Source organism: Gigantopelta aegis, chromosome 5, assembly GCF_016097555.1.
Source record: "Gigantopelta aegis isolate Gae_Host chromosome 5, Gae_host_genome, whole genome shotgun sequence".
Lineage (NCBI taxonomy): Eukaryota > Metazoa > Mollusca > Gastropoda > Neomphalida > Peltospiridae > Gigantopelta > Gigantopelta aegis.
In genome coordinates, this window is record NC_054703.1 from 16,892,762 (window position 1) to 16,905,961 (window position 13,200).

Here is a 13,200-nt window from a genome sequence, read left to right on the forward strand (position 1 = left end):
AGCGTTGCCTTGTCCTTGGTGTCACCCTGAATAAACTTGTGGAAGCCGGACCTGATCTTCCCGATCTGTATTTTCCAGACGGCTTCTAAGTCCACAGGGGCAGGAGCTGGCGGTGTCTTGGGTGTTGGAGGAGGCCGGGCCTTGTCAGGTTGGTCGCTCGGCTGAGCGACGGCCTTCCTCTTTCCAACGGCGGCTGAGGACTGGCAGTATCGGGGATACCGGCCAGTTCTGTCTGGGCCACGTAGTGGTCGGCGACGTAGGGCCTTCACGAGGCATCTCTCACACCGCGGTGTTGAGTATGTCCCTCTCGGTGGTCGACGGTTCCGGCGTAGCTGGTTTCCTCGACTCAGGCTGGGCTGGGGGCGGCGTCGCAGAAGGGACCGCCGCTGGCGGTTCATCCGCCAGTTTTGCCCCCCACCCCCAACCCCACCCCGTGCCGTCCCTGGCGCGCTTTTCCTCTTCCTCCATCTCCTCCTCTTCTTCTGTACGACCGCGTCGCCGTACACCAAAGTCACGGAAGCCCGTGACTGAACTGAAATGAACGTTATTTACACTCAGGCCGTAGTCTACGGCATATGAGGATATATATACATACAGCAGTCAATTGTAATTGTAACAAGATGGTGGGTGTACATAAATGTACATAAATACAATAAATACAAACTAATAAATACAAAACATACACAGAATATCAGCCAGAGGATTTGAAAGTATTCATAATTTGATTACAAAATATAGAAAGTTTTCTAAGGACACCAGCTTTCAAAGAGTTGAATAATTTATAAAATTTATATATATTTGGTTTAGACTGACAGAAAGATGGTAAGTAACGCTTTCTTTCATTCTTAAAAAACAAACATGTAAATATATAATGAAACTCATCTCCGATATCGTAATTATTACACAATGGACATATTCTATTTTGTAGTGGTACATTTTTCCATCTGCCCGTTTCAATTGGAAGATTATGGTTTGATAATCTGAAGCGTAATAATGGACACCAATGTTTTCTCTCTATAATTGTGATGTATGTCTCAAATTCAACAGTATTTTTAAATAAGTTATAATTTGAAGCTTTCGATGAATTGTCAGTATAAGTATACCATGATTGTAAGTATTGATCCGTAAGCTTTGTATTAATATACGTTTTCAACATGGAAGCACTAGTAATAGCATTGCATTGTGATAACCATATATATGTACAACCAATATCATCTAAAACAGATTTAACCTACATAATCCATTTGTGATTATAAAAGTTATTATTAACAGCATTCAGTAATAATGTGTACAAATGTGACCCGGTGTACGTGACGCGATACTCAAGCAGCTTCCCGTAACTCGGTAAGAGTCCCCCCAGGTGGGGGGTAACTCGAGAGTGCATGGCGAGACGTCTGTCCTCATAGCAAGTTAGCAAGTGGCGACGGGAAATAGCCGAATTTGATCTGGGGAAGCAAGACAGAAAACATTGCAGAAGGTGAAGGCGTTTTGCATTTTAGTCGAAGGTTGTTGGGTGTCGCTAATTTTGATACTTTCTAAATATAGTAATAGAAAGACAGAGAGAGAGAGAGAGAGAGAGAGAGAGAGAGAGAGAGAGAGAGAGAGAGAGAGAGAGAGAGAGAGAGAGAGAGAGAGAGAGAGAGAGAGAGAGAGGTGGGGGGGGGGGGGAGAGGGAGGAATATTAGTTATCAGTATCTTAGCACGTCAAACTACGGCTATTTTGTGTCTTAGAAACGATTATTTTGACACTGGGTCTAGAATACAAGGAGAGAAACACGCTCGTACCATACCTACCTACCTACCTGCATGCCTACCTACATATATATATATATATACACACAGTGAAACTTCTCTAAACCGAACACCCTTGGGACCGAATAAAATGTTCGGTTTAGAGGGGTGTTCGGTTTACTGAGGTTTTAAGAAACAGCCTTGATAACCATTTTTTTAATTTTTACTATTAATATTACCAAGGTACAAACGTGTGTTAACTTACATTTATAAACCAACAATAACCAAATTAAAGTGGAAACTCTTTATGTAGATTGTTGAGCTTTTGTGAACAAACGTTCGGACATGTTGACAATCGATATGGAAATGAAATGCTGTTGACGTACCTACGAAACATATCGGAAACAGAAGCCGACTTATTTGTCTAAATAAACAGTGGAACAGAAACAATGAGAATGCAATGAATTAAATTTATGGTTGCTTTGTCGGGTCCTCGTGTAAAATAATCAGATATAACCAGCGATAAATTTGTTCGGAAGAGGTAATAATCTCATTCCCAATAAACAAAGTGCACATGATTATTCCCGTTACAAACTTAAAGGAGTTAATTGAATGACAAGGCTTAACCGAAATCTAGGTAACAGAGACTAAGTAGAGCATTGTTCGACAAACGCCCAAACACGTCCCGGACACGCTACACCGAGCATGCGCATACCATCTGGTATAGTTAGTAACACCGCGACTTTGACAACGCAAGTAAATGTTATAAGAAATATATATTTAAATCTTATTCTCATTACAAATTTAAAACAGAGCAGAACCTGAGGCTATTAAAAACAAATGACCCCAAAGAATTCTATAAAATATTTAAAGAGACAAAAAGCAGGACAGAAAGTGTACCACCGGTTGAAAACTTCTTTAATTATTTCAGCGAATTAAATAAGGACCTATCGGCCGATACAGTGCCCGACATAAATATTGATGATCTCGTAGACCAAGTAAGCAACGATGATATCATAAATGGAAGATTCAGCGAGGACTAAATACTAAAATCAATAAAACAACTAAAAAACAATAAAGCAGCAGGTGTAGATAAAATAATTAACGAATATATTAAATCGACAGCCCACTTATTGCTCCCATTCTATGTTAAACTCTTTAATATACTTTTAGACCATAGTGTGTATCCAGGAGAATGGCTGACTGGAATAATTATACCAATCTTTAAAAATAAAGGTAGTAGTTCATCCCCTGAAAACTATCGACCAATTACATTACTATGTTGCTGTTCAAAGTTATTTACAACAGTATTAAATAACCGGTTAACTACTTTTATTGAAGAAAACGATGTTATGAGCGAAGCCCAGGCTGCTTTCCGCAGAGGTTATTCGACTATAGATCACTTATTTACACTTCATTCACTAATTGATATCTTGAAAAAAAGAAAAAAGAAACTATATATATTGCGCATTTGTGGATTTTGAAAAAGCTTTCGATATGATCCCAAGAGCACATCTATGGCACAAGTTACTAGAAAATAACATAAATGGTAAATTCTTTAGAATCATATATCAAATGTATCAAGGTATAAAATCATTAGTATTTGTAAATAACAAGAAATCACCATTATTCGCATGCCATAATGGTGTACGTCAAGGTGAAAATTTATCCCCGATTTTATTTTCCCTGTATCTAAATGATCTAGAAAACTATTTACTTAACCACGGTTGTGAAGGTGTTTCTTCCATCGCAGATAATAAAAATAACACACTAGACATTGGAATACATCTTATTTGCTTATTGTACGCTGACGATACTGCTTTACTAGCAACAAGTGCGGTCAATTTACAACACACGTTAAATATATTCGATCAATATTGTAATATTTGGAAACTTAAAATAAATACTACAAAAACAAAAGTCTTAATTTTTAATGGAAGTTCTAAAGATTATAAATATACTTTTAAGTTTGGAAAAACTACTCTCAAAAATGTCAAAGAATACAAATATTTAGGTGCCATTTTTACTAAACTAAATAAATTCAAAAATACTAAGATTAGACTTAAACAACAGGCGACAAAGGCTATGTATTTCGTTCTGGCAAAAGCAAAAGATCGTCATCTATCAATAGAATGTAAACTCAAAATGTTTGACTCGATGGTTCTGCCAATATTATTATATGGATGTGAAATATGGGGATTCGAAAACAACGACATCTATAACTGTTCAAATCAATTTTATTAGACATATTCTCCCTGTGAAAAAAGCTATCCCAATTTGCATGTTATATGGTGAACTTGGTAGAATGCCAGTCGAGTTGACTATCCACAAAAGATTAATTTGTTATTGGGCACGAGTTATCTCGGGGAAACAATCTAAACTATCTCTATTATTATACAAATCAATGATGAGAGACCATATTAGCAATGGAACTAACTATAACTGGATTACTGCTGTTAAAAATATTTTAGATTATCTAGGAATGAGTAATATATGGCTATCACAAACCTTTCTATCGGTAAAATGGCTATCACAACAAATTAGCATACGACAAAACGACCAGTATTTACAAACATGGAAAAATAATATTTCAGAATCATCGAGAGGTAAAACCTACGAATATTTCAAAGACCAACTAAATTTTGAAAATTATCTTAATATTATTCCTGAAATATTATGGACTGTTATGATAAAATTTAGGACTTCTAACCATTATTTACCTGTTGAGACTGGACGTTGGAATACAGTTCTATTAAAAGATAGACTTTGTACTATTTGTGATGAAAACGACATAGGAGACGAATTTCATTATTTATTTGTATGTAGTTTTTTCAATAATACCCGGAAAGAATGTTTACGTCCATATTATTATATACGACCAAATATATATAAATTTAGAGAACGTATGAGCAGTAAAAGAATAAGCACACTAAAAAAATTAGCCAAATTCATGAATATAATTTTTCAAGTTTTTAAACGCCCGTAACAACAACAATACCCAACAACAACCAAAATTACCATACACTAACCAGTTAATGAAACTAAAGGTCAACATAGAACTATACTTGATATATTTTAAATCGTATTACATTATTTTATGTCTTATTGTTATTTTATGAAAATTTAATTTTTATTATTATTATTATTTATTTATTTTATTTATATCTATATATTGTAATACCAATAATTATAAAGTACACAGTTGTAACTGAAATTTTCTGAATAATTATATTTTACAATATACCTCTACTTTGTTACATCGCAGAATGCATCTATATGGTTAATACACATATCTCTATAATGTAATATCATGTATTTATATTATTAATAGACATATCTTTATAATGTAATGTAATGTCATGTATTTGTATTGGTATTCATATATGTACCAAGCAATGTATTCCTATTATTTGTATCCTCCTGTTAACCATCTTGTCAAAATCAGAATATGCATGTTCCTCTTACGCCGTTGCATAACGGCCTGAGTTTAATAAAGTTCTGTTCTGTTCTGTTCTGTCGAGACAGGCGACGCTCCTTCAGAGTTTTTAATTGTTCGGTCTTCAGAGGTAAAATTTGTATTGAATAAACAAAACGGGACCCAGAAATTTGTTCGGTATTTAGAGTAGAGGGGTTTCCGGTTTCCAGGGGTTGTTAAAGCTGCGTAAAACGCAGGACCATGAAAAAAGTTCGGTGTTGAGGGAATTCCGGTTTACTGAGGGTCCGGTTTAGAGAAGTTTCACTGTATATACACACACACAGGAGTAACGTTAAGATGCGTCCATGCGTCCCTGAACGTATGGCAAACAGACCTGGACGCCTGCTCATCACCACAAGTGATAATAAAACCGTCCCAGTTTATTTTCAAAGACGCATTCCAGACGCATGTTTATTCCATTATTTCATCATCACCACGTCCTAAGTGATCTGGACGCATGGACTAAGTTAGCCAAGTCAAACTATCCGTCACTCATAATCCCGCCATGATCCCCGCTATCGTTCCCACTATAGACCTATTGTAAAAAATGAATGAAAATCACTTTCTTCTCTTGATCGTCTGGTGGAATTGTGAGAATGGCAAGACGAGTCTATATTTTGAAAGGTATACAGGACGCTCCGGTTGATTACGGTATATTCTCTCGGGCCGAAACGCCATCGGAAATCCTTAATGTACGTCATAACATTTAACGTCTGTCGATTAGTACAGCGCCTGTGATTAATTCGTAAAATTCATTAAATATGTTTGGAATGAACATTAAAAAGAATTGCCCAGGAAGGGGTGGCTAGCCACCCTATCCCCACCCCCCTGGATCTGGCACTGAAATGTCACAATAACTTAATAATTGCGGCCACCATATCAGCAAACTACATCGGGCAACGGGCAACTCTTTTTACGTGCCCCTATCCACGAAGGTTCAGGCACGCCCACCACGGATTTAGCCTCTGACTTCGCCAGTGACTAACTCCGGAGCAGGAGGGGGGGGGGGAGGGGTAAGTTTGAGGTGGGCGGAATTTGCAATAAAGCCATTTAGTAAGGTCAACGCGAGCGCGGACCAAATAGCAGACACTTCGTAAACTTGAAGTACACCGAGTGGGAGCCGTGCTCTGATTGGCTGAATTTCGATTCCTCGGTGAAGCCTGTATTTTACCTAAGTCTACAAAGAGTAACTGCATCCAAAACATGTCCGGACTCTAAAATTTAACCTAAAATAGTTAAGACTGCTCAGCCAAAAGGTTTTTAAGGTGATTTTGAGCAATTGAACGGGCGCCAAAATAAAATGCGTTAGACTACTTATAAAAAAATAAACATAAGAATTTTGAACTGCTTCCAAAACGTTTAAAGTCTAACTAGCCCAAAAAAGAGGTTGGTACTCACGGAGGTAAAGGTTGGTATCTAGAGGGTTCCGATGTAGTCGTGGATGTCAAGGTGCGGGAGGAACTGCCGGTAATCGGAGTCTGCTAGCGACTTGGTGATTGGACGGTAATGCGGACCCGCGACGGTTTTTAGGACACGATGTAATGTCGGGTTGTCCATCTCCGGTAGTAGCAGACCTTGGTTAAACTTTCCATTCCGGCGGATGGTTACACACACTGCGTTCTGTCCCTCCCGCATCTTGAGCCGGTGCACCGCGAATTCCCCCTCGTTGAGTCCGTCGGGTAAAGGTTGATATGACTGCTCCTTAGGGCGGCTAATCAGGTGGCGTACATCTGAGAGATTAGTCTTCACCAGCTGCTGGTAACGCTGTTGGAGACGGCCGGCCTGCAGTGACCACCATCCCTCTGGTTCTGTCCTCGGCACACGTCTCCTCTTCCTCCACCTTCCTTTCTTCTGAATCCGGTCTCCGTACACCAAGGTCACGGTTGCCCGTGACCCGGTGTACGAGACCCGGTATTCAAGCAGCATTCCATGGGTTTTCATCAGTCCCCCCAGGTGGGGGGGGGGGGGGGGCAGATCGAGAGAGCAAGGGCTAACGTCCGTCATCATCGCGAAACTACATCAGTATAGCACTATGCGTCTGGACATTGATATAGTTTAGATATTGTGTGGATTTGCTTAAACGCGCTCTGTCACGGATGGTTGACCTAATTACTGACCCAACAAAATATTATATGACAATATATACATTTGATTTGTACCTAAAAGTACTTTATTGAACCATCTACATAACCACCATATCACACTTATTATTGATATTTTATAAAAATAATTGAATTATGGGTACGGTCCATAATTCTGAGAAAAATAACGGCTATTTGGAGAGCAGAGGTGTGACATATTATTTTGAGTCACGTGACGGACATTCCCCGAATAACCGCAGTGCCAAAACGATTTACCAAGCTCGTGTAACGAGAACGCTTGACCGTCCTCTGCGACGTAGGGTAAATAGAAAGAAAAAAAAGCCCAATGAAAATAATTTATTAAAAATTAATAAAAACATGTACTGAATGATAATAAGCTTATACATTAATTTATTTTAGTAACAGAAGCATGTTAAACGTCGACAATCCCGACTAGTTAGGCCTTTGCATCTATAGGTAAATTTATCATTAGTCGTACGCGAAAAACTCTAAACATGTGGATCACAAACACCGTCATTTTCCACCTTGACAAATTCATTATTATACAAAATATGCCATAACAGCTGACTTGGGATAGGAATTGTTACATTTTTAAAGAATACTCTGAACTAGACGGTGTTTATATACGATGTGACTATATATACGAAGGCCGTGTCTATAGCCTCCATTAACGAAGGCTGGCTATATTCACAGCAAAACTGTATATAGGCGGTAAATAAGTACATGTATTTGATGTACATCTGGAACAGGAGGAATACATACTAAGTACTGTACGAACAGTGCAGTTTCTGAACAGGGGACGGGGTGGGGGAGTATATGAATTTAGCGGATCCTTTTGTGTACGTTTTCCATAGATATATGAATAGCGGCATATTGTCCCTACAGTACTAAACAAAATAATAATAATAATAAAAAATTATTATTATTATTTAGTATATAAGTATTTAGTCACATTTCAAATGCTCAACATTGCAACGGCCAATAAAACTCAAAATACATTTTTTTATAGGCTACTAGTAAAGCTTAGACCACTCCCGGGTCCCCCTCTAAATTTATGTAACGTTTCTGTTACAACCGCCCCCACCCACCCCACCCCACCGCGACGTGATTTTACCAACATTATAATACATGTAATAATAATAATAATAATAATAATAATAATAATAATAATAATAATACACAATTATTATTATTACTACTACTACTACTACTACTACTACTACTACTACTACTACTACTACTACTACTACTACTACTACTACTACTATTATTATTATTATTAGCCTACTACTACCTTTTTGGGGTGGAGGGGCGGTGTTTTATCTGGAGGAATTTTGGCTATAAAAATGCAAGATTAACGTGCGTTCACACACACGCACAAACGGCAGGCTGAACTTGTCCCTGCACGTAGAACTGGATTCAACTGGGTTAAGTAATAATTAGCCAACCTTTGGACGACAAAACATGCAACAGTACACTGTTTTTTTACGCTATACATTAAAACCGAAATACCACTTTGCGAACCAGTCAAAATAATTTGCACACGCGCCTAATAATAATAATAATAATAATAATAATAAATGGTGAGTTCATTATCCGACTGTTTATTATTTTATTTCAGCGTATTCGCGGTTATTTTCGTCTTGAAATAATATATTTTTTATTATTTGCCATATATATAGCCGGCCCTCATTTGCCAAGTCTCTATACATGGCGATCGTTTATATAAAACCCACAAATACATTTTACGGTTGTCGTATATATAGCCTCATCACTACGAGTCTGTTTTTCCGTATTTTTATGACTTTTTACAAGAAGACTGCCAAATTTTAAAAAAGAAGCGTGTCGTGGAATTCCCTCAATCGTAGTTCAATTAAAATGTTTTGGACTATACAGTTACTAGGTTTGGTATTCCAAATGAATGTAATTTCCATTTATAATGCATATTTAGAGAAACAAGGCCCACTAAATCCGTGATTGAGCCCCTTAATTAATTATTTAAACCATTATCACAACTATCGAAATTAAAGTCTACAAAATGACGTCATTATGACGTAGATTGACCACACTGATATTGGGCAATCGGAAATCCTCGTAACTTCTGTCGAAACAGAACCGAGTGTAGCTATACAGTTTATTAACTTGTTTGAATATTCCTACAAGAGGAGAGATTTTCCCTTACAAACAAAACAATCTAAATTAGATATGCATCGCTAATTGTTTATTTCGACAACAAATAACTAAACTATAACAACATAATATCAATACGATAACCAAGAGAGTAATAAGCATCGCAGAAAGTATGTGTAACTTTTTGACACTACAGTCATGTTGATCTATAATCCATGGCCCCGTTCCGCGAAGCAACCTTAGCGCTAAGATCACCGTAACTGTATAACTACCGTATGCACTTAAGGTGATCTTAGTACTACGATTGCTTCGTGGAACGGGGCCCTGACCAGTATTTGGTTGAACATTGAAATTTAACGTAACTTGATAATAATGACCACGAGCGTAGGAAGGTGCCAAAAAGTGGGGAAGGGGGCACACTTTTATATTTACACACTTTTACACTATTATAAAACAAACATAAAGCAAAATATCTGAAAAGTGGGGTGGGGTGGGGTGGGGGTGGGGGGCACATGACCCCCTTGCCACCCCCCCCCCCCCCCCCCCCCCCCCCCCCCCGTTTTCTACGCCAGTGATGGCCATTGGCTAGCTAGCGGCAGTGAGCCACTTACACTGAAATATGGCATGCACGTGTTTGGAGTGTTCATAGGCCCAATGGTGTGTACTATGTACTGTGTACAGTCTATAGAAATATAGTGATGTAACACAAGGCTCAAAATAGAAATTATAGGCCTACATGATCATGATTAAATAAAAATTTTGAAGGACTAGTAATCCGCCCCTCTCCTAAGAGAGTTACGGTTTTCTAGGTCAGAAGGCCTAACTGCGTGTGACGGGACATGCTCTTATCTTTTCGCCTGTGGCTATGTCCATTGTGTTGGGGGGCTAGTGCAGCTTGGTTACGTAATACCTCCGCGCGACCGTACCTCCTAATACACACCCAGATCAGTTGTGGAGGCCATGTGGCCAGTAGTTACGTAATAACTCCAGTAGTGCGGTTTATGACCTGGGTATTGCTGGCGAACTGGCGACAGTAAGACTGGCCATCTAAGAAAATATACCGACTCTGGGTGTTGTGGAACTATCACATGATAGGTGAGGTACCGCGTTGTGCCCCCAGGCGATATTCACTGTCTCTGAGATTTTTTGAATAAATAGATAGGATTTTAGATATATCGGGTGGGTTGTCATGCCACGACCAGAAGCGGTCAGGCCCTTTCTCAGGGCCCGATGGGCAACCTAGGGAGACACCACAGCAACACGTAGGTCTAATTAACGAGCTACTCTCGATATACTAAAGTCAAAACTTATACTAGCTCTACTACCCTTTACAGTTTAGACTGACCATTCAAAATTTGCGCCAAAATTCCTTCAAATCAAAACTGCGCACCTTTTCTCTTTGGCATATTAACTGCTCCATTCAAAATTCCATAGCACCACCACCCACCCCCGCCTGCTACCGATCCCGGTCGGACTGCTGGTGCTCCCTTGCACCTGCCAGTGCAGGCGGTCCCTCCCCCCCCCCCCCAACTTTCTGTCTTGGACGACAGAGCTTGCTCCGCAAGCACTTGCGCCCACGACAGGCTTGCACTACAACAGCTTGCTCTGAATGTGCACGTTAAACCCTATGACATGACATGACATGATATATCGGGGAGAAACATTGGAAGTATTCAGGGGCAAGGAACGCCGTCCACTGAACGATCTATATAAGTTCAGTCCGGACGTGGTAAATATATTTTTCTGCTCTGTTGTATAACCTTGATGTGATTGATGTGACTTTAAATATTTTAATACTGTATTATACCAATATTCTTTAGACAGTGTTTCCGGTAATCTAACGAAGTAAATTGTAGGCTTCACTGTTCTAAAATATTAAAGCTTAGCCGGTCATCCTAGAGGACCTAGGTAAACTGTAGGTTATTGTCTTTATGGTGATATGTACCAGTATTAATTCTGTATTACAAGGTTACTGAATGAGTAGTTAAGGGTTAATTAAAAATTAACCAGTTAGGAATAGAGTTGTAATTCCTTTATTAATTAAGTTCCCCTGGCAGCGTTTCTCAATTATCACACGCGTGTGGATTGTATCACCGTGAAGTGATTAGAATATTGTGTAAACTAGTCACCTAGTGATTAACTAATTAGGTTGTTATTATATTGTTGTTGCTAATTAACTACTGCGGCAAGTACATTTGTCAGCGTAGTGTTAATACAGATTCCAAAGTGTATTGTGTTTTCTAGTGAACTAAACGTGCTACATATATATATATATATATATATATATATATATATATATATATATATATATATATATATATATATTTATATAAGATCGTATCTCTGATTATACATAGAGCCGAGCCACTCGGGTATTAGACTGCCCAATACAGAGATATCTAATAGATATACAGTTAGGAGAGATATCTGGATAATCGTGTTTTATTCAGTTACGGGTATTATAGGATCCCCGTGACACTGCGCTATTTGTGTAACGACTGTATTCAGCGATAAGCCGTGACCCAGTTTCTCTTTGCGTATGGCCCAAACAAGCACGCGCCGCAGTTGCATAGCAAAAACAATCTAATTAAAATTAGCTCCACTATTACATGTGGCCTCAGACCACAATTAATTTCACTATGTATTCTCATGTAGCCCCAGTGGCTGTAGCACTTTTATTAATTTCACCAGGCCATTAGCATTTCACGGGAAACATTACCTGCCTGGGCCCATTGAACACTCGAAAGGACGACATCTGTTGTCCAGCTCTTTTCCGCGTTATATCAATGTAAACAAACACACGTGGGCTAAGGGACCGAATCACACCCATTTCTCTGCATTTTACACAAATTTTGCATGACTTCAATGTGCTCTGGGGGACATTATGCAGTATCCAGTGTAAACCAAGTGCACATATTCACTAACTGCATCCTCTTACCTGTCAAACCCAGTGTAACAATCCAGTATACTAAGCAGCTCCCCAGCCATTAATCACATCACAAGAAAACTATATTTTCTCGCATTAGTTTCCGTATTTTGGACAACCAAATGGGTGGATAACTTTAGTCTGAGGCCATGTGGATCTAACACCAGCCAGTTGGAGCTCATGTCCACCAATCAAAACCTTACTTGCAGAATCCTGCCAGTGATTTAAAACTAACAACACTGCGTAGTCCCCAGTGTCCAGGTAACATTTCGTCTTTAAATAATAATTTAAATATTGACCAATCACACTTCGCCTTTTATAACGTTATTTGGGAGCATACAAATTCTAAAAATATCGGGCGAGTCTATTTTAGTGACCGCAGTACAGCGAACCATACCAATACGTACGGGGTGGGTTATCAGTCTTCAATTTTACATTAAAATTTATTTATTTATTTATAAAAAAAACCCCAACTAAATCAGTCTTCAGTTTTACATTACAAATTATTTATTTTATAAAATAAAACATGTTTTAAGGCATTCGTAATTCACACGAAACATGTCGTATACCCTCAGGATAATTCGGAATGTTTTCTAATTATTTTTAAATCACTGGCAGGATTCTGCAAGTAAGGTTTTGACTGGTGGACATGAGCTCCAACTGGCTGGTGTTAGATCCACATGTAATAGTGGAGCTAATTTTAATTAGATTGCACTGGCATGATTCTGCAAGTAAGGTTTTGATTGGTGGACATGAGCTACAACTGGCTGCTGTTAGATCCACATGTAATAGTGGAGCTAATTTTAATTAGATTGATGCCAGTGATTTGAAAATAA